This window comes from Canis lupus, chromosome 8 (assembly GCF_048164855.1).
Source record: "Canis lupus baileyi chromosome 8, mCanLup2.hap1, whole genome shotgun sequence".
Taxonomy (NCBI): Eukaryota; Metazoa; Chordata; class Mammalia; order Carnivora; family Canidae; genus Canis; species Canis lupus.
In genome coordinates this window covers 77,634,486-77,660,845 of record NC_132845.1, presented here as the reverse complement: position 1 = coordinate 77,660,845, position 26,360 = coordinate 77,634,486, and positions in this window count along the sequence as shown.

Here is a 26,360-nt window from a genome sequence, read left to right as displayed (position 1 = left end):
CCGTCTCCGTGGTTATGGTATGGCTGCCCCCGCAAATCGGACTCCTTCTCGGACAAAACTGCTGCCGTCCGTGTACCAGGTGGCATCGGCGTTCGGCAGTGGCTGGTCCTGGAGATCAGCGCTGATTCCGTACACCTGTGCCCAAATTTCTTGACAGTCGTGCAGAGGGGGGTCCCAGTCTGGGTTAGGGAGTAGCGTTGCCAGTTTCAGGGTTGTCGGTGGCTTAAATAAAATTCTGGTGGGGTTTAGCATTAGGCTCTGATAATGAGTCAGATGGGCATTGCTGATCCAGCTGTCTGGGGGCTGTTTGAGTACCCCTTTAATAGCGTGTGGGGTGGTAACATGCAGTTCTTCCGGACTTTTTCTATTATAGACTAGTTCTGCTATTATCACTAAGTCCTGCAAGCTCTTCTCTCCCAGTCTCTCTACTCTTTGCAATTTCTTTTTAATGTTCAGAGCGGCCTGGTTAACAAAAGCCATGATAATTGCGGCCTTTGTTTCCGGGGCTTCTGGGTTCATAGGGGTGTACTGCCTAAAAGCCTCTATTGCTCCCTCTAAGAAGGCTGCTGGACTCTCATCCTTACCCTGTCTCACATCATAGACCTTGGCCAGATTGGTAGTCTTGCACGCGGCAGCCTGGAGACCTGCCATTAGAGTCTGGTGGTGGACCCGGAGTCTCTCCTTACCTTCAGGCGAGTTGTGTGCTTTGGGGAGTAAAAACGGGTTTTAGCCAAGGGGGGGAATTCTCGATCATGTCCTGACAGGCCAGGATGTTGGGCATCTGGTCAGGGTGGCCATCTGGTTTGTCCCTGAAGTTCACGGCCTTAACCTGTAAGATAATAGGTAGGTGAAAATTTCCTTCTCGGGGCCATCCCACATCAAAGGTTGGCCATTCTGATATGCAATAAATTTGGAATCTCTCTCTCTGTATGTCTATGCTCAGAATAAGAGTGCTTCCCTAACATCCGAGAAGTGGGAGAGCATAAGAGACAAGGGTATGGTTTGCATCTGCCCCATTATGTCCCCCGTCCACACCAAGGCACAGACAGTTACGACAGTTCACAAGTAACACAGTCAAACACAGTTAACAAGAACACAGTAACACAGACCAGCACACAAACAGGTAACAGACCAGCGCGCAAAGAGGTAAGAAGAACACAGTAACAGACAAACGTTGTAGTGCGGGTGCGGAGACAAGACAGAAAGTAATCCGAAGGGCTGGCAGCCAGCCCTCCTTACAGATGAGGACCCCCGTCCTCCATACAGACGAGGACCCCCATCCTCCTTACGGATGAGGACCCCGTCCTCCATACGGATGAGGACCCCCAGACCTCCTTATGGATGAGGACCCCTGTCGTCATTACGGATGAGAACCACATCCTCCTTATGGATGAGGACCCACGTCCTCCTTACGGATGAGGACCCCATCCTCCATATGGATGAGGACCCCCATCCTCCTTACAGATGAGGACCCCCGTCCTCCATACAGATGTGGACCTCAGTCCTCCTTACAGATAGGACCTCCATCCTCCAGGCAGGGGCAAGGGACGTCTCCTCAAGACCCCCGGTTGATGGCTCACCAGCGCGTCCGCCTAAGCCAATGCCGACCTAATACAGATTGGAATTCCTACAGGTTGGAGCTCTCAGAGAATATACATGCAAAAGGTGGAAAAACTTGAGTGCACTCACCACGCGTGAAATCCTCCGGATAAGGTCCTGGAGGTCTCTCAGATCCCGGACGAGCCCCCAAATGTTGTGGCCAAGATTGTGAATCCTAGAAACCACCGAGAAGCTGACACCGATGCAAACACAAGAGGGTTTATTTACAAGCTGGAGCGTGGGTCTAAGTATACCTGACACAGCGGAGCAGGGACTTGGACCCCGAGACTAAGAGGCAGAGCAGCTTTATAGGGGCCAGTGGCCCATGGGATACACAGAAAGTTGCTCAGACATGTCGGTCCACACGCAGGTGGCCGATTGAATTACATCTTACCCTATAGTATCCATTTGAGCTGGCCTATTACTTTGGTCAGAATTGGCGCGCAGTTTTGGCGGGCACAAAGCAGGGTTACATTGTTATGGGCCGATTTCTGAGTAGGGCGTGCCCAAAAGCTTGACTAGGGTGGGGCAGCACCTTAAGCAATAAGCAGTTTATGTAGGGGTCATACAGGGGGTGACAGGTGTAGCACAAAATGGCATCTGTCCTCCTCTGCTTGTCCAGGAGTAGGGGATTTTTGTTAAATTTCCTGGGTCCCGGGATCCGTGGATGGCGCAGCGGTTTAGCGCCTGCCTTTGGCCAGGGGCGCGATCCTGGAGACCAGGGATCGAATCCCATGTCGGGCTCCCGGTGCATGGAGCCTGCTTCTCCCTCTGCCTATGTCTCTGCCTCTCTATATCTCTCTTGCAGTGTGACTATCATAAATAAATAAAAAGAAATTTCCTGGGTCCCACACTGACTGCATGTACACTTCGCTTCTAACAGGCCTAGGTTCGTTGCATGACAGAAGTGGTGTGAGAGGCAATTGGAAGGTGCAGGCCAGGAGACAAGTGTCTTGAAGCTCAATCCAGCAACTACCGAGGAATTCCTCTCATACATTGGCACTACATACTAACTTCTATACAAGAGAAGCTAGTTGAAAGCAGTGTCCAGGGGAACTTGATTCTGAGAGGTGAGACCACACACAGTCACTCACAGTTCCACACTGACTGCAGATACAGTTTCGAACATCCTCACTAGAGATGTATGCCAGAAGCTCATGGTACGCAGGGGGCAAGTCGAAGGCTTCAATGGTTGTGTCTCCAGGTGCAGTAAAGCAGTATTCATTGAACCTCCTGAACTACAGCTTCGAGCCATGCTTCCTTTTGAGACCTGAGCTCAAGACAGGACCCTCCCGCATCCTGCCTGCCTGTAGATGTAGCTGCTAACATCCTAATGTTAGGTGCTGGGAGCGGTTGTGAGAAAAGCATGTGGAAGCGACAGGCCTGTACTCACGTGTATCTGCATTGAATACGGTGATGTCCAACGGCCTTCTTCAATCAGAGTGTAGCTAGGTTCTTTTTTTTTAATTAATTATTTATGATAGTCACACACACACACACAGAGAGAGAGAGAGAGAGGCAGAGACATAGGCAGAGGGAGAAGCAGGCTCCATGCACCGGGAGCCCGATGTGGGATTTGATCCCGGGTCTCCAGGATCCCACCCTGGGCCAAAGGCAGGCGCTAAACCACTGCGCCACCCAGGGATCCCTGTAGCTAGGTTCTAACTCCCATGTATGAGTGGGAAGCAGACATCTGCCTCCCAGGCATACACACTTATGAGAGTTGGGCTTATGGCCTGTACCTCCCACATCCTGCCTGCAGGTACACTTCGCTCTTTACAAGCCTAGGCTCGATGCATGACTGAAGTGTTGTGAGAGGTAAGTGGAAGGTGCCGGCCCACAAGACTAGTGCCTCCAAGCTCAATCCAGCGATTTCCTAGTAATTCCTGTCTTAGACTGGTGCTACATACTAAGTTCCATAGGTGAGAAGCTAGCTGAACGCCTTGTCCAAAAGCAACTTACTTCTGAGAGTTGAGCTCACCCTCAGTCCCTCACAGTTCCACACTGCCTGCAGAGTGAGTTTCGAACGTCTTCACCAGAGACGTTTGTCAGAGGATTCTGAGATGCAAGTGGAACAATGCCGACCTGGAAGGTGTCCCCAGGTGCAGTAGAGTGGTATTCTTGGAACCTCCTGACTCAGAATGCTGCTATGTTCTCACTGCCATAAGAACGCAGCTAGTTGTAACCTGGCTTCTAGACATGCTTCGTTGTGAGAGCTGAGGTCAGGGCATGACCCTCCCGCATCATAACTGCCTGTAGACATAGGTCCAGGCATCCTTATGTTAGGTTCTGGCAGAGGTTGTGTGAAAAGCATGTGGAAGTGACGGGCTTGTACTCTCGTGTATCTCAGTTCAATACAGCGATTGCCAACGTCCTTGTTCAATTAGAGTGTAGCTCGGGTTCTAGCTCCCATCAATAAGTGTCTAGCAGACATCTGCCTGCAAAGCATACACACTTCTGAGAGTTGAACTTATGCCCTGTACCTCCCACATGCTGACTGCAGATACACTTCGCTCCTATCAGGCCTAGCCTCGATGCGTGACAGAAGGGTTGTGAGAGGTTAGTGGAAGGTGCCGGCCCACACGACTAGTGTCTCATATCCCAATCCAGAGATATTTGAGGAACTGCTCTCTTAGTTTGGTGCTACATACTAAGTTCCTTACATGAGAAGCTAGTTGAACGCAGTGTCCAATGGGTACTTGCTTCTGAGACTTGAGCTCACCCCCAGTCCCTACAGTTCCACACAGCCTTCAGATGGAATTTCAAACCTCCTCTCTAGACAAGTTTGTCAGAAGCTCATAGGACACAAGGGCCTAGCTGCAGGCTTCAATGCTTGTGTCTCCAGGTGCAGTAGAGCGGTGTACATGGAACCTCCTGACTTACAATGCTGCTATGTTCTCATGGCCATAAAAACGCAGCTAGTAGGAAGGTTTATGTATACAATGGAATATTACTCAGCCATTAGAAACGACAAATACCCACCATTTGCTTCAACGTGGATGGAACTGGAGGGTATTATGCTGAGTGAAGTAAGTCAGTCGGAGAAGGACAAACATTATATGTTCTCATTCATTTGGGGAATATAAATAATAGTCAAAGGGAATATAAGAGAAGGGAGAAGAAATGTGTGGGCAATATCAGAAAGGGAGACAGAACGTAAAGATGGCTAACTCTGGGAAACCAACTAGGGGTGGTAGAAGGGGAGGAGGGCAGGGGGTGGGAGTGAATGGGTGACGGGCACTGGGTGTTATTCTGTATGTTAGTAAATTGAACACCAATAAAAAATAAATTAAAAAAAAAAAAAAGAAAGAAAGCTGGCTTCGAGGCATGCTTCCTTTTGAGAGCTGAGCTCAGGGCAGGACCCACCCGCATCCTGCCTGCCTGTAGACTTAGCTGCTAACATCCTGATGGTAGGTGCTGCGAGAGGTTGTGAGAAAAGCATGTGGAAGCATCAGGCCTATACTCCCGTGTATCTGAGTTGAATACAGCGATTTCCAATGGCCTTCTTCAATTAGAGTGTAGCTAGGTTCTAACTCCCATGTAGGAGTGGGTAGCGGACATCTGCCTCCCAAGACTGATAAATCATGTTGATAGTATCTATCCCCTATATGATATAATAAAAATGGCAGTATATCTCTGTATATGATTCACAATCACAGTTCAATCATGAGATAAACAGACATGTCCCAACTGAGGGAAATTTTACAAAATACTCTACTTCTCAAAGTTTTCCAGTTCAACAACAATAAGGAAAGGCTGAAAAACTGTCACAATCCAGAGGAGCCTAAGAAAACATGAGGACAAGTGTAATGTGATGTGAGGGATGGTAACTTAGCAAAAACTAAGGACATCTGAATAAAGTATGGTCTTTCGTTAATGTGACTATTTTAATATTGATTCATTAGCTAATATTTGTACCATACTAATATAAGATATTGATAATTGGAGAAACTGAGTGCGAGTCCATGAGAATTCTCTGTACTATCTTCTCAATTTCCCTATAAATCTTTGTGTTTTTTTTCTAATAAATAAGATTTATTTTGAAAATTGATTTAAATGAATCAGGCTCCAAGTGTGAAAACATTTTTAGAACAGTTGAATTAATTTTTGCCTTATTCTTAAAGAGTTCCTTAGATGAGAACAAAGTAAGAATTTTATATCAGAAGGAAAGAAAAACACTTATGAACACGTATAATGCCTCCTCAACCTGAAAAGCAGGAAAGGATAATAAATAGCAAATATCAGATAAAAATACTTCTTTTATATTAGACACCATATTGCAAGTGCATTTAAAATTAGCAATGCATAACATTGATTTTCTTGACATTTGTCTTCCAAAGAGTTCACAGTGCTTCAGTGTCAGTTAAGAAATGATTCATGTGAAATTTTTATTAAACCAAATTTACTGGGAAATTACTGCCCAGATAATACTTTATTTTGATTTCATTGAGTTCCTTCCTAATCACTGAGCCTTTTTGTTAGAGCTTTCAACTATAGCAAATGCCTTAGAAGGCCAATTTTTAAGTTGCTATTATAATACCCTAATGGAATCACGTATCGTTTTCCTTCGCTCAGATATGGCACACAGTAGGCACCTGATAAAATACTGAATGAGTGAATGGATAAAATTGCTTTTTATCATTTCATTCAGCAATTTCATTCTTATCTTTGTCCATTTCATGTTCTAATGTTTATCAACATCAACTCAAGAAGGTTAGGGATCCATTAATTTATTAAGTATTTGGTGCATAGCTACTATGTGCAAGGTGCTAGGAATACCAAGTTAACCAGACATAGATGCAGTCCCTAGCTCCCTCCAGGCCATGCTGGTGGGAGAGACGGATACTAACCAAAAAGTGACCGAAAGACAACTAAACAAGATTATAGTAACCAATATAAAGGTAAATATACAGCTTACTACACGTACATATATAAGAAGGCTTAGTTTAACTGGGGCCTCAGAGAAGATGACCAGAAGAAGCAACATTTATATTAAGACTTAGAGAAAGGAGAAGGTAAGTGGTGGAAGGAGAATATTATGAGGAAAAGGAAGGTTTCTGCCTCTGAATTGTAGGGCTCTGGGCAAGTCCCTTGAGCTTAGGCTCTGAACCTACTTCTTTCTCTGCAAAACTGTGACAGTAATAATGCCTGTGCCATAGAGCTCTAATGAGTAAAGAGTTGGACTTTATTTGTACAATACCTAGGACGTTAGTAAGTACTTAATAAATATTTTCTGGTGGCCATAACGGCCTGGAGCCAGGCTTCCTGAGTTCGAATCCTTTAGTTGGCCCATCAAGATAACAGTATCTGCCCATAGGGTTGTTGGAGGATCCCATGAGTTCTTTTATGTGAAACATGACACAATTCTTGGCACATAATATGTGCCATATGAATGTTAACTTATATTAGTAATAAAGAAATCCTACAACAGTCCAATGAGGTGTTTAGAAATTATTCTATAGCTTTTAAGGGAATTGAAATTCAAAAAGAACCTAAATGCCTGTCCGTGTTTACGTAGCTAACCAGTTCATTATCTGAAACCCAAACTCACAATTTCTGATTTTAACCTCACTCCAAGAGGCCTCCTCAAGCCCGAGGAAAAATTGCCTTCTTGGGATCTCAGGGAAGAATCCTTAATCTAATAATATGACCATTGGTAATAATGTCTCTTGGTTCTTTCCAAATCCATAAAGATGCATTTCCTGATGAGTGACTGAGCTGTGAAGAAAGAGATGAGAAACCCTCCTCCTTCTGAATTACTTGTGTCAGAATATTTTAACCATAGTACTACCGATAGTAAATTATCCTTATTAACAGGAAATATGTCTCAGTTTGGAATCTGAGCAATCAGATGGGCAGAGAAAAACTGCTTTGACTTGCTCTTCATCTTTTAAAGACAAAGGAGAGCTTTTCTATGTACGAAGTCAGTTGTCAAGGTAGCCTTAGGGAAGAAGAGTCTGCAGCATCGAATCTGGCTGCACAGCCTGGATGCCTGAGCTCCAGGTCTTACTGATCCCAAATCCCTGGGCCTGTCCCCCAACACAGGCTGCCACCAGAGGTCATTTGCAATTGCTCTCTTAGGAGCTCCAGGGAAGGGGGAAGGAGCTAGATAGGAAGACGGGATGCGTGGAGGCCGAGAAAATTAAGGCCATTCCACTTTAAGTCCAGTGTTAGCACACGTCCAGCCATCCCATGCCCCTGCTGAAATTTCCATTACTTCAGTTACAGCAAAAAACCAAAAGTTTACAGCTTAATGTCTTTGAAAGTCCCACATTAGCATAAGAACTGAGCCCAGGCCTAGGGCAGGAAGCCCCTATTAGAATGTGAACAGAGCTCAATGCCCTTGAAGGCCCCATATCAAAATGTAAACAGAACTTGAGGAATTGCTCCAGCCCTTCTGGAGGTCCCGGAGACCAGCCCTTAAAACTCAGCTAAAACCCACTTCGGGGTCCAACTCCCTGCTCCGTTGTGTCGGGTGTACTTGAACGCAAGCTTGAGCTTGTAAATAAACCCTGGTGCATTTGCATCGGTGTCCGCTTCTCAGTGGTTTCTCGGATTCGCAATCTTGGGCACAACAGTCTGAGATAAAAAAACAAAACCAAAAGAAGCTCGGACGCAGGCAGAGTGAACGCAGGGTTCTGAGAGAAGCGGCAGAGACCCGGGGGCTTGGGGGCTCTTCTGTGGTGGCCCCTGCAGACTGGGGGGGCGGGATGCTCAGCCCCAGAGCCAGAGGACCCAGCGTCCCCACTCGCATCCCGCCCATCAGCGCCGAGTGTCAGGGAGCAGCACAGCGCCACCCGCTGGAGGCCAGAGGCGCTGACGCCCACCCCGCCTCTGACCGGGCAGATGTGCACCTGAGAATCAGCGCCAAGGCCCATCCCCAGACCCCGCACAGACCACTCGCTGCCACCAAGTTGTCGGACCACAGAGGCTGCAGAGCTTCAGCTCTGCCTGGAAAGTAGGGTTTAGCTTCCTTTGTACTTTGTGCTTTATTTTCATTTATTTACTTTCATTCTTTTTTATTAATTGCTTTATTTTAATTTTTATGTATGTACCTTATATATTTCTTATTTTTACTTTCATGGTACTTTAATTGTGTTTCTTAAATTGGGATTTAGAATCTTTTAACAACCAGGCCAAAATAATCTGGTGTTTTTTGGGGGAGGGCAGTTGTTATTGTTTTTCTTGGTTTTTCTTTTTCTTCCTTCTTTCTTTTCTGGAAAAAATAATGAGATGGAGAAATTCACCTCCATAAAATAACATGAGGCAGTACTCACAGCCAGGAAGTTCATCAATACACATATATGATGTCTAACTACAGTTTAAAACAATGATTAGAAAGCAGCTAGGGATCCCTGGGTGGCGCAGCTGTTTGGCGCCTGCCCTTGGCCCAGGGCGCGATCCTGGAGACCCGGGATCGAATCCCACATCGGGCTTCCGGTGCATGGAGCCTGCTTCTCCCTCTGCCTATGTCTCTGCCTCTCTCTCTTTCTCTCTCTGTGACTATCATAAATAAATAAAAATTAAAAAAAAAAAGAAAAAAGAAAGATAGCAGCTGGGCTGGAAAAAGAGCATAGAAAAAAACTAGAGAATCCCTTACTGTAGAACTAAAAGAACTAAAATCTAGTCAGGCCAACGTTAAAAATGCTATAACTGAAATGCGGTCCCAAGTGGAAGCCTTAAAAACAAGAAAGGTTATGGACCACAGAGACAGACTGAGGGAACTCAGCCACTTATTAAAACAATAACATTCATATCATAGGAGACTCAGAAGATGAAGAGAGAGAAAAGGGGGTAGAAGTTTTATTTGAATGAATTATGTAAACTTCTATAACCTGAGGAAGGACACAGACACTGAAATCGAGAGACAGAGAACTCCCAATAAATTCAACAGAAGCTGACCATCACCCAGGCACCTCAGAGTCAAAGTCACAAAATACACAGACAAGAAAAGAATCCTGAAAGCAGTGGAGGTGGGGCTTGGGGGAGGTAGTCCTTAACCTACAAGGGAAGATGAATCAGTTTGCAGCAGATCTGTCCACAAACTTGGCAAGCCAGAAGGAAGTGGAAGGAAATATTCAATATGCTGAATGGGAAAAGTATGCAGCCAAGAATTCTTTGTTTTGTTTTTTTTTTTTTTGTTTTTTTTTTGTTTGTTTGTTTGTTTTATAATTTTTTTTTTATTTATTATTTATGATAGTCACAGAGAGAGAGAGAGAGAGAGGCAGAGACATAGGCAGAGGGAGAAGCAGGCTCCATGCACCGGGAGCCTGACGTGGGATTCGATCCTGGGTCTCCAGGATCGCGCCCTGGGCCAAAGGCAGGCGCCAAACCGCTGCGCCACCCAGGGATCCCTGTTTTGTTTTTTTTAAGAATAATCATCAAAATTTATTTAATCTCCCTAGGAAGAAATTAAAAATTTCTGAACATAAAATGCCATTTTCCTCAATCATAATAGCAAAAATTTATTTTATGTTTTTAATTTTTTTTAAATTGGAGTTCAATTTGTAAGAATTCTTTCTTCAGCAAGGCTGTCATTCAGCATAGATGGAGAGATAAAGAGTTTCTCAGACAGGCAAAAACTAAAGGAGTTCATGACCACTAAACCAGTCCAGTAAGGAATTTTCAGAGGGACTCTTCTAGTGGGGGAAAAAAAGAGACCAAAAGCAACAAAGACTAGAAAGGACCAGAGAACATCACCAGCAACACCAACTCTACAGGTAACACAAAGGCACTAAGTTCATATCTTTCAATAATCACTCTGAATGCTGATAGACTAAATGCTCCAATCAAAAGATATAGGGTATCAGAGTGGCTTAAAAAACAGGATCCGGGATGCCTGGGTGGCTCAGGGGTTGAGCCTCTGCCTTTGACTCAGGGTGTGATCCTGGAGTTTGGGATTGAGTCCCATATTGGGCTCCTGGTGGGGAGCCTGTTTCTCTCTCTGCCTAATTTTCTGCCTCTCTCTCTCTCTCTCTCTCTCTCTCTCTTAAATAAAATCTTTATTAAAAAAACAAGATCCATCTGTATGCTGCCTACAAGATGCTCACCTTAGACCTATAGACACCAGCAGATTGAAAGCCAGGGGATGGAAAATCATCTATCACGCTAATGGACAGCAAAAGAAAGCTGGAGGACCCGTACTTATATCAGACAAACTAGATTTGAAACCAAACCCTGGCGGACACCTGGTGACTCAGTGGTTGAGCATCTGCCTTCGGCTCAGGGTGTGATCCTGGGATCCCAGGATCGAGTCCCACATCGCCCTCCCTTTGGGGAGCCTGCCTCTACCCCTAACCCTAACTGCAAACCTAAGCCCAACGCTAACTCTAACCATAACCCTAACCCCAACTCCTAACCTCCTGCCCTAATCCCTAAAGCCTAAACCCTAACCCTAACTCTAAATCCTGTCCCTAACCCTAACCCCATTCCCTAATCCCTAACCCCCATCCTAACTCCTAACCACTGACCCTTACCCTTATCCCTCACGCTAACCTCTAATCTGTAACCATAAGCCTAATCACTAACCCCTAACACTGACTTAACCCTAACCACTAACTGCCTCCCTTCCCCTGACCCTACCATTCATTCTACCCATTCACTTACCCTGTGGTTCTGAGTAGTCCCTTCTGATGTGGACGTGGCCCCCAACGGCGCCTCCAGAGTCCTCCAGGAGGTCCTGAGGAAGCCGGGCTCCTGCGAGTGCGGACGCGGCCCCATGTGTTCCTGAGTCATAGTCAGCGGGTCCTGAGGACGACGGGGCTCCTGTCACTGTGGACTATGCCTCACATCCTCTGGAAGCCTCACAGCAGGTCCTCAGGAGGCCGGGGGCTCCTGTCACCCTGGACATGGCCCCACGTCCCCCCGAAAACTCACTGCGGGTCCTGAGGAGGCTGTGGGCTCCTGGCAGCATAGACGCAGCCCCATATGTCCCGAAGCCAAGTGCATGTCCTGAGGAGGACGGGGGTACTGTCAGTGTTGACGTGGCCCCACATTTTCCTCAAGCCTCACCATAAGACCTGAGGAGGTTGGGGGCTCCTGTCAGCATGGACGTGGCCCCAAAGCTTCCCAAAACTTCAGAGGGGGTCCTGAGGAGGCTGGAGACCTGTCAGTGTGGATGCGGTCCCCACATCTTTCTTAGGCCTCACCACGGGCCCTGACAAGGCTGGGGTCTTCTGTCCGCATGGACACATCCCCATATTTCCCGAAGTCTACACCGGGGGTCCTGAGGAGGTCAGCGTCCTGTCAGTGTGGACGTGGCCCCACATCCTCCCGAAGCCTCACCGTGGGTTCTGAGGAGGCCGGGGCTCCTGTCAACATGGATGTGGCCCCCATCTTCCAGAAGCCTCAACTTGGGTCCTGAGGAGCCCGGGAGCTCCTGCCAGAGTGGACGCGGCGCCACATCTTCCTGAAGCCTCCCTGCGGGTCCTGAGGAGGCCCAGGGGCTCATGTCAGCGTGGATGCGGGCCCACATCTTCCTGAAGCCTCACCGCGGGTCCTGAGGACACCGGGACTCCTGACAGCGTGAACGCGGCCCAATGTCCTACTGAAGCCTCACCGCGGGTCCTGATGAGGCTGGGGCTCATCAGCGTGGACGCGACCCCACGTCCTCCTCAGGCCTCACAAGCACAGGTGGGCTCCTGTTAGTGCAGGCGGAGGAGGCTTACTGCGCATGCATGCTCCTTGGGCGGGGCCTGGAGTCGGGCGCCATCTGCGGGACACTTACGCACTGCAGGAGGCCATGCAGGAGGCGGCCTCCCCGTCCCTAGGGCCGCACCTGCCTCCTTCCGGGCTCCAGCTGAGGCCTGTGAGCTTCGGAAACGTCTCACTGAAATGGAGCCCAACACCCGGACAGAGTCACCAGGTCCGGGTGAGGACCAGGCAAGGACCAGAATCACCAGGTCCAAGTGAGGTCCACGTGGGGACCTAAGTCACCAGGTATGGGTGAGGCTCCGGTGGGGACCAGAATCACCATGTCCAGGTGAGGTGCTGGTGGCAACCACACTCACCAGGTCCCAGTGAGGCCCAGGTGGGGACCAGAAGCACCAGGTACAGGGGAGACCCTTGAAAGAACCAGAGTCAACAGTTCGAGGTGAGGCACAGGTGGCAACCAGAGTCAGCAGGTCCAAGTCAGGCCAAAGTGGGGTTCACAGTCACCAGGTCAGGGTGAGACCCAGAGGGGAACCAGAGTCACCTGGTCCAGGTGAGGTCCAGTTGTGGAACACAGTCACCGGGTCCCAATTATGCCCAGTTGAGGACCATGGTCAACAGGGCCAGGTGAGGCCCAGATGGGGATCAGAGTCACCAGGTCCAAGTGAGGCCCAGGTGGGGACCACAGTCACCAGATCCAGGGTAGTCTCAGGTGCCGACCAGAATCACCAGGTCCAGGTGAGGCCCAGGTAAGGACCAGAGTTACCAGGTCGAGGTGAGTCCCAGGTGGGGAACACAATAACCATGTCCCAATGATATCCACCTCAGGACCAGAGTCACCAGGTCCTCTTGAGGACCAAGTGGGGACCAGATTCACCAGGTCCAGGTGAGGCCCAGGTGGAGACCAGAGTTACCAGTTAAAGGTGAGTCTAGAAAGATAGCACGGTCACCAGGTCTAGGTGTGGTCCATGTGAGAACCAGATCACCAGGTACAGGTGAGGCGCAGGTGGGAACCAGAGTCAGCAGGTCTGGGTGAGGCCAAGGTGGGGACCACAGTCACCAGGTCCAGATGAAACCAAGCTGAGGAACAGAGTCACCAAATCCAGGTGAGGCCCGGGGGGAGTGGGACTGGAGTCACCAGGTACAGGTGAGGCTAGAAGAACAGCAGAGACACCAGGTCCAGGTGAGGTTCATGTGGGAAACAGAGTCACCAGGTCCAGGTGAGGCCCAGGTGAGGACCAAAGTTAAATGTTCCAGAGTCTCACTTGGGAAACAGACTAAACATATCCCGATAATGCCCAGGTGGGTACAAGAGTCACCAGGTCCAGGTGGGGTGCACGTGAGGACCAGAGTCACCAGGTCCTGGTGATACCCAGGAGGGGACCAGATTCACCAGGTCCAGGTAAGACCCAGGTGGAACTCAGTCACCTGGTCTGGGTGAGGCCCAGGTGGGGACAAAAGTCACAAGACCAGTTGAGGCCCAGGTGGGAACACAGTCACCAGGTCCAGGTGAGGCCAAACTAAGTACCAGAGGCACCAGGTCCAGCTGAGGCCCAGTTGGGGACTGGAGTGACCAAGTATAGATTAGCTTAGAAGGACACCACAGTCATAAAAACGCAGCTAGTTGAAACCTGGCTTCTAGGGATGCTTTCTTGTGAGAGCTGAGCTCAGGGCAGGACCCTCCTGCATCCTGACTGCCTGTAGACATAGCTCCTATCATCCTTAAGTGAGGTGCTGGAAGAGGTTGCGTGAAAAGCATGTGGAAGTGTCAGGCCTGTACTCACGTGTATCTGAGTTTAATACAGGGATTTCCAACAGCCTTGTTCAATTAGAGTCATGCTACGTTTTAACTCCCATGAACGAGTGGCAAGCAGACATCTGCCTGCAAGGCATACACATTTCTGAGAGTTGAGCTTATGGCCTGTACCTCCCCCATCCTGACCGCCTGTACAATCTACTTCCACAGCATTTCGTTGTATGCGGGACAGTAGCGAAGTGAGAACCAACTGTCTGCCTTGTCAATTTCGCGCTAGGGGACAGCTGCCTCCAAGGCATGCACACTCCTTTGGATTGAGCTTATGGCTTGTACCTCCCACATGCTGAACGCCTGTACGCTTCGCTTCCAAAGGATTTCGTTCGATACGGGACGCAAGTTTTGTGAGAGGCCTGTGTCTCTTAGCTCAATCCAGCGACTTCGGAGGAATTCCTCCCTCAGAAGGGAGCTACATACTAACTTCCAAACCTGAGTACCTAGTTGAAAGCTGTCACTCTGGGGAACTTCCTTCTGCGAGGTGAGCTGACACGCGGTCCTTCCCAGTTCCACACTGCCTGCACATGGAGTTATGAACATCCTCACTAGACAGGTTTGTCAGAAGCTCATGGGACGCAAGGGGCAAGATGCAGGCTTCAATGGTTGCGTCTCCAGGTGCGGTAGAGCGGTATTGACGGAACGACCTGACTTACATTGCTGCTACGTTCTCACGGCCATAACAACGCAGCTAGTGGAAAGCTGGCTTCGAGGCATGCTTCCTTGTGAGAGCTGAGGTCAGGACAGGACCCTCCCGCATCCTGACTGCCTGTAGACATAGGTCCTAGCATCCTTATGTTAGGTGCTGGGAGAGGTTGTGAGAAAAGCATGTGGAAGCGTCGGACCTGAACTCACGTGTATCTGAGTTGAATACAGTGATTTTCAATGGCCTTCTTCAGAGTGTAGGTAAGCTTTTTTTTTTAATTTTTATTTATTTATGATAGTCACAGAGAGAGAGAGAGAGAGGCAGAGACACAGGCAGAGGGAGAAGCAGGCTCCATGCACCGGGAGCCCGATGTGGGATTCGATCCCGGGTCTCCAGGATCGCGCCCTGGGCCAAAGGCAGGCGCTAAACCGCTGCGCCACCCAGAGATCCCAGTGTAGGTAAGTTTTAACTACCACGTACGAGTGGGTAGCAGACATCTGCCTCCCAGGCATACACACTTCTGAGAGTTGAGCTTATGACCTGTACCTCCCACATCCTGCCTGCAGGTACACGTCGCTTCTAAAAGGCCTAGGCTCGATGCGTGACTGAAGTGTTGTGAGAGGTAAGTGGAATGTCCCGGCACAGAAGAGTAGTGCCTCCAAGCTCAATCCAGCGATTTCCTAGTAATTCCTGTCTTAGACTGGTGCTACATACTAAGTTCCATAGGTGAGAAGCTAGCTGAACGCCTTGTCCAAAAGCAACTTACTTCTGAGAGTTGAGCTCACCCTCAGTCCCTCACAGTTCCACACTGCCTGCAGAGTGAGTTTCGAACGTCTTCACCAGAGACGTTTGTCAGAGGATTCTGAGATGCAAGTGGAACAATGCCGACCTGGAAGGTGTCCCCAGGTGCAGTAGAGTGGTAATCTTGGAACCTCCTGACTCAGAATACTGCTACATTCTCACTGCCATACGAACGCAGCTAGTTGAAAGCTGGCTTCTAGGCATGTTTCGTTGTGAGAGCTGAGGTCAGGGCATGACCCTCCCGCATCCTGACTGCCTGTAGACATAGGTCCAGGCAACCTTATGTTAGGTGCTGACAGAGGTTGTGTGAAAAGCATGTGGAAGTGACAGGCTTGTACTCTCGTGTATCTCAGTTCAATACAGCGATTGCCAACGTCCTTGTTCAATTAGAGTGTAGCTCGGGTTCTAGCTCCCATCAATAAGTGTCTAGCAGACATCTGCCTGCAAAGCATACACACTTCTGAGAGTTGAACTTATGCCCTGTACCTCCCACATGCTGACTGCAGATACACTTCGCTCCTATCAGGCCTAGCCTCAATGTGGGACAGAAGGGTTGTGAGAGGTTAGTGGAAGGTGCCGGCCCACACGACTAGTGTCTCATATCCCAATCCAGAGATATTTGAGGAACTGCTCTCTTAGTTTGGTGCTACATACTAAGTTCCTTACATGAGAAGCTAGTTGAACGCAGTGTCCAATGGGTACTTGCTTCTGAGACTTGAGCTCACCCCCAGTCCCTCACAGTTCCACACAGCCTTCAGATGGAATTTTGAACCTCCTCTCTAGACAAGTTTGTCAGAAGCTCATAGGACACAAGGGCCTAGCTGCAGGCTTCAATGCTTGTGTCTCCAGGTGCAGTAGAGCGGTGTACATGGAACCTCCTGACTTACAATGCTGCTACGTTCTCATGGCCATAAAAACGCAGCTAGTAGAAAGCTGGCTTCGAGGCATGCTTCCTTTTGAGAGCTGAGCTCAGGGCAGGACCCACCCGCATCCTGCCTGTCTGTAGACTTAGCTGCTAACATCCTGATGGTAGGTGCTGCGAGAGGTTGTGAGAAAAGCATGTGGAAGCGTCAGGCCTATACTCCCGTGTATCTGAGTTGAATACAGCGATTTCCAACGGCCTTCTTCAATTAGAGTGTAGCTAGGTTCTAACTCCCATGTAGGACTGGGTAGCAGACATCTGCCTCCCAAGACTGATAAATCATGTTGATAGTATCTATCCTTTATATGATATAATAAAAATGGCAGTATATCTCTGTATATGATCCACAATCACAGTTCAATCATGAGATAAACAACAGACATGTCCCAACTAAGGGAAATTTTACAAAATACTCTACTTCTCAAAGTGTTCCAGTTCAACACCAAGAAGAAAAGGCTGAAAAACTGTCAAAATCCAGAGGAACCTAAGAAAACATGATGACAAGTTTAATGTGATATGAGGGATGGTAACTTAGCAAAAAAAAAAAAAAAGGAAATCTGAATAAAGTACGGTCTTTGGTTAATGCGAATATTTTAATATTGATTTTTTCGCTAATATTTGTACCGTACTAATATAAGATATCGATAATTGGAGAAATTGAGTGCGAGTGCATGAGAATTCTCTGTACTATCTTCTCAATTTCCCTATAAATCTTTGTTTTTTTTTTTTCTAAACAATAAGATTTATTTTGAAAATTGACATAAATGAATCAGGCTCCAAGTGTGAAGACATTTTAGAATAGTTTAATTAATTTTTGCCTTATTCTTAAAGAGTTCCTTCAATGGGAACAAAGTAAGAATTTTATATCAGAAGGAAAGAAAAACACTTATGAGCACGTATAATGCCTCCTCAACCTGAAAAGCAGGAAAGGATGATAAATAGCAAATATCAGATAAAAATACTTCTTTTATATTAGACACCATATTGCAAGTGCATTTAAAATTAGCAATGCATAACATTTATTTCCTGGACATTTGTCTTCCAAAGAGTTCGCAGTGTTTCAGTGTCAGTTAAAACAGGGGAAGAATCTCAGGGAAGAATCCTTCACATAGTAATAGGACCATTGGTAATAATGTCTCTCAGTTGGTTCCAAATCCATAAAGATGCATTTCCTGATGAGTGACTGAACTGTGAAGAAAGAGATGAGAAACCCTCATCCCTCTGAACTACTTGTGTCAGAATATTTTAACCATAGTACTACGGATAGTAAATTATCCTTATTAACAGGAAATACGTCTCACATTGGAATCTGAGCAATCAGATGGGCAGAGAAAAAATGCTTTGACTGGCTCTTCATCTTTTAAAGACAAAGGAGAGGTTTTCTATGTACAAAGTCAGTTGTCAAGATAGCCTTAGGGAATAAGAGTCTGCAGCATCGAATCCCACTGCACAGCCACCCAGGACGACCGCACTCCAGGTCTTCTTGATCCCAAATCCCTGGGCCTGTCCCCCAACACATGCTAGCACCAGAGGTCATTTGCAATTGCTCTCTTAGGAGCTCCAGGGAGGGGGGCATGAGCCAATAGGATGGGACGGGATGCTTCGAGGCTGAGAACATTACGGCCATTCTACCTTTAGTTCAGTATTAGCACAGGTCCAGCAATCCCAGGCCCCTGTGAAGAAGAACTGAACTTTGCATTACTTCACTTACTGGAAAAAAACAAAAGTTTACAGCTTAATGTCTTAGAAAGCCCCACAATAGAATAAAAACTGAGCTTAAGCAAAGGGCTGGAAACCCCAATTAGAATGAGAAGAGAGCTCAATGTCCTTGAAGGCCCCATATCAAAATGTAAACAGAACTTGAGGAATTGCTCCAGCCCTTCTGGAGGTCCCCGAAACCAGCCCTTAAAAGTAAGCTAAAACCCTCCTCCGGGTCCAAGTCCCTGTTCCACTGTGTGGCGTATACTTGAACCCATGCTCGAGTTTGTAAAACAACCCTCGGGTGTTTGCATTCATGTCGGCTCCTTAGTGGTTTCTCGGATTCGCCATCTTGGGCACAACACCCCCAGGACCCCTCCCCACCTGGACTGACCTCCTGTCCCCTCCCACCCAAGCTGACTCTCACTCACCTCTCCGCCCACAACTGGGCACAGGCCCTCACACAGTTCCACGGGCACGGTGGGCACTCCCGCCATCCCCAGCCTCCCAAGGGAAGGAAGGAGGTTTCGGCAGGACATACTCCCATGGTGGCCCCAGGGCTCCCTGCCCAGGAGAGCACCTGGTGACAGGTCGGGGACTGTGTCCCTGATGCCAGCTCCTCCTCCCCGGTTTTCCCACAGGAAATGAAGGAGGAGGCCCTGGTCTCCTCCAGGGACATCACGGAGGTGGACCTGGACGTCAACAGGACGTTCAGCAGTCATATCATATTTTGGGACTACTACAGGATAGGGTGAAGTTGAGGGGCCAGGGGGGATCAGGACCCAGGAGAGGACTGGGGGATTCTGGGTAGGGAAAACGGGGCTTCTGAGGCAGGGGGCAGAACAGCAGCCAACAACACACCGCTCAATGGTAGGGTGTTGGGGATGACCTCTGTGCCCCCACCCCCGGGGCCTTGGGGATGAGTAGGCCACTAGGATGGGGACTCCAGGACTTGCCATGGGAGCTGAACCCCAAAGGGGAGAGGGACGACCCCCTGAGAAGCAGGGGATGGGTTGGTGGCATGGGGGACAGGAACCGGACCTGGGGGCCAGGCGGAATGGGTGCTGCTGGAGCAGGCCACACTTCTATCCCATGAGGGTCGGACGGGTCAGAGTGACACCCACTCTCGGTGCTTTACATGTTTCTAAATTCTATGCATTTAATTTGAGACAATTTGCAATTTGCAACCACACATAGTATGATGAACCTCAGATAATGTCCCCGGTCCAGCCAGGGTCCTGCGCTGATGACACCGTGCCCCAGGGGCAGGTGTCACAGCAAACCTCAGCCTGGAGTCGCCTTTAAGTGTAGACGTCTCCTTGTGCATCTTAGAGGAAGGGGATGCCCTGTGTCCGCAGGCCCACCACGACATCCCACTCATTCCCCACACCCACTCCATCCCCCTACATCATCATTCCCCATGGCATCCTACCTACACCATCCCCCTCAAACCCACACAGCCCCACACAATCCCCACCCACACTATACCCCAACACCATCCCCCCTACACCGTCCCCCACAATCCAACACTATCATACGCCTGCCCCCACACCATCCACCCCCACACCAACGACCCCCAGCAAGGACGCAGTACAGGTGCCCCCTGTGGGACATGCTCAGCCTCCCCGGGGTTCTCTGGATACCCTGCTCCCATCAGAAGCCCGGGTGTCCCATAGAGTACCCAGGGGTTGCAGGGAGGAGGGAAGACAGGGAGCCCCCAACAGGGTGTGTGCAGGTGAGTGATGCAAAGGATGCACTGTGCCCTGTCTCCGCCCACTGTCCCTCCTGGAGTGCGGCACACACTGCACAGGACACCAGCCCTTAACCCAGGGGGATCTGGGCTGGCCTGGCCCCGGGCTCTGTGAGGGCAGGGGGGGTTAGAGCCACCACCCCAGGCCTAAAAAAAGACTAATGGGATCCAGCCCCCCATGGCCCTCTCCAGCCCTGGATTATGGCGCCATGCTGAGTGAGCCCTCTCACAGCTGGATGTGGCCTCCTGGGCTCTGGGCGTACCCCACAGATCCAGGTCGCTGACCTAGGGCAGCCCTGGGGATCCCGGGACACCCAAGGTTGAGGAGAGCAGAGGTGGGCCGGTGGGCCCCACCCACACCCACACCAGGAGGCAGGCTCCTCCAGGTGCTGGGGCCCCAGGGACCCCGTGGCTGGGGTCCAGCTGCCCTGCGGAGACCCAGCTAGGAACCCATGAGCTGCAGGTCAAGGTCAGCTCTGCTGTCCTCTGAACCGTCTCTCAGGCTGAAACCTCAGGACACACGCCCCCACCCGAGGTCCACACGTGCTCCCAGGTGGGGGACTCCAGCACTCGACCCCCAACCTGGAGACCCGGGATTGAATCCCATGTGGGGCCCCCGGTGCATGGAGCCTGTTTCTCCCTCTGCCTGTGTCTCCGCCTCTCTCTCTCTCACTGTGTGCCCATCATAAATAAAAAAAAAAAAAATTTTTTTAAATAAAAATAAAACAATAACATTCATATCTTAGGAGACTCAGAAGATGAAGAGAGAGAACAGGTGGGCCTTGCTCAGCCATTAGAAACGACAAATACCCACCATTTGCTTCAACATGGATGGAACTGGAAGGTATTATCCTGAGTGACGTAAGTCAATCGGAGAAGGACAAACATTGTATGTTCTCATTCATTTGGGGAATATAGATAATAGTGAAAGGGAATATAAGGGAAGGGAGAAGAAATGAGTGGGAAATATCAGAAAGGGAGACAGAACATAAAGACTCCTAACTCTGGGAAATGAACTAGGGGTGATTGAAGGGGAAGTGGGCGGTGGGTGGGGGTGAATGGGTGACGGGCACTGAGGGGGCCACTTGACGGGATGAGAACTGGGTGTTATTCTGTATGCTGGCAAATAGAACACTAATAAAAAGTAAATTTATTATTAAAAAAAAAGAAAGAAACAAAGAGTGGCACCTGGGTTGCTCAGTCAGTTAAGCTTCTGTCTTAGGCTCGGATCATGATCCAGGTCCCAAGGCAGGCTCTCTGTTCAGCTGGGAACCTGCTTCTCCCTCTCCCTCTGTTCCGCTCGCTCATGCTTTTTCTCTCCTCTCTCTCTCAAATAAATAAATAACATCTTTGAATAAAAACAATCAAACAAACCTAGAGGGAAGAGAAATCTCCCATGTAGAAGAATTTCAATTTGTGCAGACATTACACCGTCAAGTTCATGAGCATATCTTCCCAATCTTATGTGTGTAATACACATAGTAACTTCCTTCTACAAAATATATTATGAGAAACTTAAAATAATAATGATAAAATAATAATAATAATAATAATAATAATAATAATAAAGAATCAGTTTACTACGGAGAAAGCTGACAAACCCTACTTCAGCAAGATGATCAGAACGATGCCAAGACTGATAAATCATGTAGATAGTATCTATTCTTTATATGATATAATGAAAATGGCAGTATATCTTTGTATATAATCTACAAAAACAGTTCAATCATGAGATAAACAACAGACATGTCCCAACTGAGGGAAATTTTACAAAATACTCTACTTCTCAAAGTGTTCCAGTTCAACAAAAACAAGGAAAGGCTGAAAGACTGTCACAATCCAGAGGAGCCTAAGAAAACAGGAGGACAAATAGAATGTCATATGAGGGGTGGTAACTTAGCAAAAACTAAGGAAATCTGAATAAAGTGTGGTCTTTGGTGAATGCGAATATTTTAATATTGATTCATTAGCTCATATTTGTACCGTACTAATATAAGATATCAATAATTGGAGAAATTGAGTGCAAGTGCATGCAAATGCTCTGTACTATCTTCTCAATTTCCCTATAAATCTTTGTTTATTTCCTAATAAATAAGATTTATTTTGAAAATTGACTTAAATGAATCAGGGTCCAAGTGTGAAGACATTTTAAGAATCGTTAAATTAACTTTTGCCTTATTCTTAAAGAGTTCCTTCGATGGGAACAAAGTAAGAATTTTATATCAGAAGGAAAGAAAAACACTTAGGAACACGTATAATGCCTCCTCAACCTGAAAAGCAGGAACGGATAATAAATAGCAAAAATCAGATAAAAAATAATTCTAGTATAATAGATACCATATTGCTAGTGCATTTAAATTAGCAATGCATAACATTTATTTCCCTGACATTTGTCTTCCAAAGAGTTCACAGTGTTTCAGTGTCAGTTGAAAAAGGGGAAGAATCTCAGGGAAGAATCCTTCACATAATAATAGGACCATTGGTAATAATGTCTCTCAGTTCTTTCCAAATCCATAAAGATGATGAGTGACTGAGCTGTGAAGAAAGAGAAGACATTCCCTCATCCCTCTGATTTACTTGTGTCAGAATATTTTAACCATAGTACTACGGATAGTAAATTATCCTTATTAACAGGAAATACGTCTCAGATTGGAATCTGAGGGATCCCTGGGTGGCGCAGCGGTTTGGCGCCTGCCTTTGGCCCAGGGCGCGATCCTGGAGACCCGGGATCAAATCCCACGTCGGGCTCCCGGTGCATGGAGCCTGCTTCTCCCTCTGCCTGTGTCTCTGCCTCTCTCTCTCTCTCTCTCCTCTGTGACTATCATGAATAAATAAATAAAATCTTTAGAAAAAAAAAAGATTGGAATCTGAGCAATCAGAAGTGCAGAGAAAAAAACACTTTGACTCGCTCTTCATCTTATAAAGGGAAAGGACAGCTTTTCTATGTACAAAGTCGGTTGTCAAGATAGCCTCAGGGAGTAAGAGTCTGCAGCATCGAATCCCACTACACAGCTGGGACGCCCAGGAGCCAGGTCTTCCTGATTACAAATCCCTGGGCCTGTCCCACAACACAGGCTGCCAGGCTGAGGTCATTTGCAATTTCTCTCTTAGGAGCTCTGGGGAAGGGGGAAGGAGCTAGATAGGATGGGAATGGATGCAAGGAGGCCGAGAAAATGAAGGCCTTTCCACTTTAAGTTCAGCGTTCAAACACGTCAAGCCATCCCAGGACCCTGTGAAGAAGAGCTGAAATTTACATTACTTCAGTTACAGGAAAAAAACAAAAGTTTACAGCTTATTGCCCTGGAAAGCCCCACAATAGAATAAGAACTGAGCCCACGCCAAGGGCTGAAGCGCCTATTAGAATGAGAACAGAGCTCAATGCCAATGAAGGCCCCATATCAAAATGTAAACAGAGGGATCCCTGAGTGGCGCAGCGGTTTGGCGCCTGCCTTTGGCCCAGGGCGCGATCCTGGAGACCCAGGATCGAATCCCACATCAGGCTCCCGGTGCATGGAGCCTGCTTCTCCCTCTGCCTGTGTCTCTGCCTCTCTTTCTCTCTGTAACTATCATAAATAAATAAAAATTAAAAAAAAAAAACAAAAACAAAATGTAAACAGAACTTGAGGAATTGTTCCAGCCTTTCTGGAGGGCCATGAGACAAGCCCTTAAAACTAAGCTAAAACCCAACTCGGGGTCCAGGTCCCTGCTCCGCTGTGTTGGGTTCGGGGGTACTTGAGCGCAAGCTCGAGTTTGGAAATCAACCCTCATGTGTTTGCATTGGTGTCAACTCCGTAGTCGTTTCTCAGATTCGCAATCTTGGGCACAACACCCCATGTCCCCTCGCACCTGGGCTGACCCCTATGCCCTCCCACCCAGGTTGACCCTCAGTCACCTCCCCGCCCACAACAGCTGGGCACAGGCCCTCACACAGTTCCATGGGCACGGTGGGCACTCCCACCATTCCCGGCCTCCCAGAGGAAGGAAGGAGGTTTCTGCAGGACACACTCCCATGGTTGCCCCAGGGCTCCCTGCCCAGCACAGCAGCTCGTGACAGGTCAGGGTCTGTATCCCTGATGCCTGCTCCTCCTCCCTGGTTTTCCCACAGGAAATGAAGGAGGAGGCCCTGGTCTCCTCCTAGACATCACTCAGGTAGACCTGGACGTCAACAGGACATTCAGCAGTCACATCATGTTTTGGTACTACTACAGGGTAGGGTGAGGCTGAGGGGCCAGGGGGGATCGGGCTCCGGGGGAGGACCAGGGGCTTCTGGGTCGGGAACACAGGGCTTCCGAGGCCGGGAGAAGAACAGCAGCCAGCAACACACAGCTGCATGGTAAGGTGCTGGGGATGAACCCCGTGCCCCCTCCCCCGGGGTCTCAGGGATGAGGAGGCCACTAGGATGGGGCCTCCAGGGGTTTCCATGTGAGCTGAACCCCAAAGGTGGGAGGGACGGCCTTCTGAAAAGCAGGGGGCGGGGTTGCGGGCCGTGGGGGGCAGTAAGGGGACCTGGGGGCTGGGTGTATGGCTGTGACTGGAGGAGGACACACATCGATCCGATGAGGGTCGGACGTGTCAGGGTGACACCCCCTCTCAGTGCTTTATATATTTCTAAATTCTATGCATTTAATTTGAGACAATTTGCAATTTGTAAACATACATAGTATGATGACCCGAGATATTGCCCCCAGTCCAGCCAGGGCCCTGCACTGACCACACGGGCCCCCAGGGGCAGGTGTCGCAGCAAACCCCAGACTGGGGTCGCCTTTATCTGTAGACGTCTCCCCATGCATCTTAGAGAAAGGGTTTGCCGTGTGTCTACCAGCCCCCCACCCCATCCCCCCATTTCCCAGAAACACATCATCCCCCTACATCATCATCCCCCATGGCATTGCCCCTACACCATCTCCCTCACACACACAAAGCCCCACACAATCCCCACCCACACTATACCTCAACACTATCCCCCCTACACCAGCCCCCAACTCCACCACCATCATACCCATGCCCCCACACCATCCACCCTCACACCATCGGTCCTGAACAAGGACCCGGTGCAGCTGTCCCCTGTGGGACATGCTCAGCCTCCCCGGGGTTCTCTGGATACCCTGCTCCCATCGGAAGCCCGGGTGTCCCATAGAGTACCCAGGGGCTGCAGGGAGGAGGGAAGACAGGGAGCCCCCGACACGGTGTGTGCAGGTGAGTGGTGCAGAGGACCCACTGTGCCCTGCCTCCGCCCATTGTCTCTCCTGGAGCACGGCACACCCTGCACAGGACACCAGCCCCTAACCTAGAGGGACCTGGGCTGACTGGGCACCAGGCTCTGGGGAGCTGGGTTGATTTGAGCCCCCAACAGGCCCAACACAAAGACTAATGGGATCCAGCCCCCCAAGGCCCTGGCCAGCCCTGGATTCTGGCCCCGGGCTGAGCGAGCCTTCTCACAGTTGAATGTGGCCTCCTGGGCACTGGGCGTGCCCCACAGATCCAGGTCACTGACCTAGGCAGACCAGGGAATCCCGGGACACCCCAGGGTGGGGAGAGCAGGGGTAGGCCGGTGGGCCCCACCAACACCCACACCAAGGGGCAGGCTCCTACAGGTGTTGGGGCCCCAGGGGTCCCGAGGCCGGGGTCCAGCTGCCCTGCAGGGACCCAGCACAGGAGCCCATGAGCTGCAGTTCCAGGTCAGCTCTGCTGTCCTCAGAACCATCACTCAAGCTGAAACCTCAGGACACACGCCCCCAACCAGAGTCCACACATGCTCCCAGGTGGGGGACTCCAGCACTCACCCCCCCACCCTGTGTGATTCTTGCCCTCCCCTAAAGACAAAAAGGACTCCTTCCCCAGGGGAAGGTGTACACCCTCTGCTCTGAGCCCATTTCCTGTACAAATTCAATAAAGTGTTGTGGTGCGAAAATGCACAGCCAGCCCGTTTCTGTGTCTCCCAGAACACTGTGCACGGGGCTTGGAGAGACCCCCAGAGAGGAGGAGGGGGCACCACCGAGGCCCCAACCAGCCCATGCAGGGGCGCCGCTAGGCACACACAGCTGACGTCCCCACGTGCCATCCAGGGGTGGCCGGACACCAGGGTCAGGCCTCACAGACTTTACTGGGACTCAGCCTGTGCCCTGTGGGCCAGAATGGGCGGGACAGAGTGACAGTCAGGGAGCCTCAGGTCACCAGGGTCTGTGCAAAGTGACCTGAGAGGTCACTGCTCCCTCTGTCCAGGGGGCCGGGCCTGGCAGGATTCCGGGGCACTTCCTCCGCTCCCCGCATCCCCGTGCCTGGGTGCCTTGGGCACAGAGGGCCTGTGGGGCGGTCAGCGTGGCCGTGGAAGTGATATCAGGACAGCAGGCCCTTGTGTTGTGCCCAAGATTGCGAATCCAAGAAACCACCAAGGAGCTGACACTGATGAAACTCCTGAGGGTCTCTTTACAAGCTGGAGCTTGGGTCCAAGTGCACCAGACACATTGGAGCAGGGACTTGGACCCTG